Source organism: Oncorhynchus kisutch, linkage group LG23 (assembly GCF_002021735.2).
Source record: "Oncorhynchus kisutch isolate 150728-3 linkage group LG23, Okis_V2, whole genome shotgun sequence".
In the NCBI taxonomy this organism is placed as follows: Eukaryota; Metazoa; Chordata; class Actinopteri; order Salmoniformes; family Salmonidae; genus Oncorhynchus; species Oncorhynchus kisutch.
Window position 1 is genome coordinate 37,361,479 of NC_034196.2, and position 4,927 is coordinate 37,366,405.

Sequence of the window (4,927 nt, forward strand, 5' to 3'; positions counted from 1 at the left end):
TCCTCCGGAATAACTGAATGAAATTATGTTACGACAAATTATAGGTCCTTGTGACAAGTGGTTCAAATTTCTTCCTTACATATCTCCTCTTATTTTTAATATGGGTACTGTAAAATATACATTTCTTTAAAAACATGTGAAGAGTGAGGCTAAGGGACAACGAAAAGCTATCAGAATCAGGTAGGCCTATCAAATTGGCTGAATAATGTCAAGTAGTCTGCCCATTCAGCAATACATAGCCCTAAATGAGATTCCTTACCCATAAATAAGGAGCAGTGTGCGTTTACATTTTACCACTGGAGGTCAGTAGGTCCAAAGAATTGAACATAGCCCCGTTCCAACAGGAAACAACAGCCTAGTAGTGGATTGCTTGAGTGACCGCCACCCACACAGCCCACTGTCTCCCACCAGAGGGTCTATGCTGCCCCTTTTTCTCATCAAATCTAGGGTCAGTGTTGTGTGTCACGAAAGCACACTGCTCTTTGAACCAATCACTGCTGTCTTTATTGGTTATTAACAGGACCAGTTACAAGAGTTCCGAGCTATGGAATAAAATGCACCAATCATGTGTCAAGAGAACACAGACCCTTGGTTATAAACCAAGACCATTTTAAAGCCTAGATCCACAAAAGTTAAACACACTCACATTGAGACACACACATTGAGGTGTGCATGCATGCATGCATACAAACACACACACAGCTATTCAAACACTAGGACTCAGAATGCTTTAAGACATAAGGGCAAGATCTATGACTGCGCTATATATTCATCAAAAAAACAATTTGAACTCAGCCACTTCACAATGACCCTCCACAGAGCTCCTTTGCTGTCCTTTGCTCCAAAAGCTGTGGCCTTTATACCTGACCCCAAATATGGATAGAGAACATTAAAGAACGAAGAGATAGAATGTTGATGAGGAGGTGAGAAACAGAAATATATAGCAGCTTTGAGGATGAAAAAAGCACTTTTATGAACACATTTATTATAAGAAGCTATGACATAAACACCTCTCATCCCTGGTACAGAGGCCTCTATCACAATGTGCCTAGAATAGATCTGTATTAAATCTGCCATTACCACAGACAATGTATGGAGCCCTGAATGGATGCGCTCAAGGCCACTGGGGTTTCAAAGCATGTAACGTTTTGAAGCAAACAATGGTTCACACTGCCCAAACCTTTCATCTATTGATCCTAGTCTGAAACACTTTCGTGAAGTGAGGAAGTGCTCTTTCCTCATCATTAGGACAGCTCATTTTGCACACTCAGTACTGTAATAGCGAGATTTGGAGACTACAGGTGTTTTGGCTAGGATTGGAATAATGATCAAACTTTAGCCTGCAGGTATAATGCATTAGCTCATGATTATTCCAACTAAATAACATACCGTTTCTGTTGAAATGTCCTACATAGAGACAGATAACATATTATAAACCTTATAATAGTGCTAATTATCTTGTAAATCCAGGAGGGGGCAATATGCGATAGCAGTCCAAAGTAGGTAGCATAATATTTTAATGTGTGAAGATACATGGCTTGCCCTACCCTGATTGTTTTATGTATCATAATCAAGGACCCTTTGATTTCAAATAATATGGGTATGGGAACCCTGTGTGAGAGAAATATACCTATTTTGAATATCAATCAATCAATCAGTTGTATTTTATAAAGCCCTTTTTACATCAGCAGTTGTCACAAAGGGCTTTACAGATACCCAGGCTAAAGCCCCAAAGAGCAAGCAATGCAGACGTAGAAGCACAAATCATTTAAGCTCATATTCAGAATCACTGTGCAAAAGTGATTGGCAACTCAAACTACATTTTATATACTTGACTTACTTAAACACTTTTGCTGTTTGGGGAGCATAGGTCATCCACAATTAAACATACCCTAAATAAATTAAATGGGACAGGGACAGGGACAGTTACTAGGCAAACAATGGGCTGTCTGTCATAGTCTTGAGAATGTCTTCTCTGTGAATGTGAGCACAGATTCCAACCCATAGAAATATAATCTATAGAAAGGGCTTGGAACCTCTAAGATTCTATTTCTATGTTCCAGCCTACCAGAGGTTATGGTTACAGTACATGTAGTGTTGTACTATAAGATACTATACAGTACAGTGTTGTACTGTTAGATACTATACAGTACAATGTTGTACTATAGGAGACTATACAGTGCAATGTTGTACTGTTAGATAATATACAGTACAATGTTGTACTTTAAGATACTAAACAGTACAATGTTGTACTATAACGTACAATACAGTACAATTTTGTACTATAAAATACTATACGGCACAATGTTGTACTACTGTAAAATACAAACTTGACCAAGAAACTGAATTTGAAATTAGGATTATATTTTAGGAACAATTCTTGCTTTTCAATCTTAGTCAGAAAGTATCTTGTTCAAATAACTTTTTTTTGATCAGTGCTGGATTATGGGGATATTGTCTATATGCAGACCTCAGCAAGGACCTTAAAAACTCTGGACACAGTGTATCATGGTGCTTTATTATTTATTACAAAGCTAGACCACTCACCCATCACTGTGATCTGTATGCTATTGTGCAATGGACCTCTCTCTCCACCAGGAGGCTAAAGCGCTGGTACATTTTTGTGTACGAAGCATTTATAAGGACAACTCCCTTTGTTTCTCTGTTCTTTACTGACCAGATCAGTCACTCAATACAGTCTTCGTCCACAGTCGCTGCTGTCCTTGCCTGTTCCTAAGGCTAGACCTGAGATGGGGAAACAATATTTTTCCCATAATGCCCCTTCATCCTGGAACATGCTTCAAAAGATAATAAAGTTAGGGTAGTTTAGTGTCCTTGTCTGTTATTAAGACTCTGATCACAACACTGTTTGTGATAGCTGCAGTTGTTTCTAATCTTCAATTGTATCTGTAACTTGTGACACTTTGTCTTTTGTGTGTATTTAGTATTTTTTCTGTAATATCTTATGTACACACTACTATTTCCCTGTTTTGCCTTCTTGCCAGGTCGCTCTCGCAAAATAGGTTTTTAACCTCAATGGGTCTTACCTGGTTAAATAAAGGTTAAATCAAATAAATAAATAAGATACTATACAGTACAATGTTGTACTATAAAATACTATAGAGTACAATGTTGTACTATAAGCAGGGTTGAGGAGTAACGGATTACATGTAAGGGATTACAAAAAACGGTAACTGTAATCCGTTACGTTACCAGCAAAAATATTGTAATCAGATTACAGATACTTTTGAAAAACTAAATGATTACTTCGAGGATGACTTTTAAATTCAGAAAGGAGGTTTGGAAAAAATCATCTTTGACTATTTGACACTTTCCTCAACAACATTCAAATCAGCATTGTAAAAAGGTGCAAATTTAAGTTTGTTCCACCTGAGCGAGTCTGACCACAAGTCAAAGACCACTACGATGACACACCAAATGGGTTTGATGGATTAAGGGAAAAGAGCAGAAAATGGCTTTTGTAGACTACAGTCCAAGCTATGTCTTCCAATAGTGTGGCTGGTGTCGGCATCCAAAGAACATCCAACTTGAATAAACGATTGGAGGTAAGGATGACAACAGTGGTGTAGTCTACAGCGAGACGGATATCACTTATTATTGTTATCTACGTAGCGCATTGACGTGAAACACACTGTTGCTCTCATTTAGCTATTTGCGCCTTACGGATTGTGGTTGTTGTGGATAGCTGTTCACAAATCTACAGTGCCTTGCGAAAGTATTCACCCTCCTTGCCATTTTTCCTATTTTGTTGCATTACAACCTGGAATTTAAATAGATTTTTATCTGGATTTCATGTAATGGACATTCACAAAAGAGTCAAAATTGGGGAAATGAAATGAAAGAAATAAGAAGAAATTCAAAACATAAAAGTGGTGCGTGCATATGTATTCACACCTTTGCTATGAAGCCCCTAAATAAGATCCGGTGCAACCAATTAACTTCAGAAGTCACATAATTAGTCAAATAAAGTCCACCTGTGTGTCACATGATCTGTCACATGATCTTAGTATATATACACCTGTTCTAAAAGGCCCCAGAGTCTGCAACACCACTAAGCAAGGGGCACCACCAAGCAAGCAGCACTATGAAGACCAAGGAGCTCTCCAAACAGGTCAGGGACAAAGTTGTGGAGAAGGGATGGGTTATTAAAAAAATATCCTGGGTTCGAGCCCAGGCTCTGTCGCAGCCGGCCGCGACCGGGAGGCCCATGGGGCGGTGCACAATTGGCCCAGCGTCGTCCGGGTTAGGGAGGGTTTGGCCGGAGGGGATATCCTTGTCTCATCGCGCACTAGCGTCTCCTGTGGCGGGCCGGGCCGGGCGCAGTGCACGCTGACCAGGTCGCTAGGTGTATGGTGTTTCCTCCGACACATTGGTGCGGCTGGCCTCTGGGTTGGATGTGCATTGTAGAAGCAGTGCGGCTTGGTTGGGTTGTGTTTCGGAGGACACATGGCTCTCGACCTTCTCCTCTCCCGAGTCCGTACGGAAGTTGCAGCGGTGAGACAAGACAGTAACTACTACCAATTGGATACCACGAAATTGGGGAGAAAAAAGGGAGAAAAAAAATAATTTAAATATCTGAAACTTTGAACATCCCAAGCAGCACCATTAAATCCATTATTAAAAAATTGAAAGAATATGGCACCATAATAAAGCTGCCAAGAGAGGGCCGCCCACCAAAACTCACGGACCAGGCAAGCAGGGCATTAATCAGTGAGGCAACAAAGAGACCAAAGATAACCCTGAAGGAGCTGCAAAGCACCACAGCAGAAATTTGAGTATCTGCCCATAGGACCACTTTAAGCCGTACACTCCGCAGAGCTGAGCTTTACGGAAGAGTGTCCATAAAAAAATAAGCAAACATGTTTGGTGTTCGCCAAAAGGCCTACTGGAGACTCCCCAAAAATAT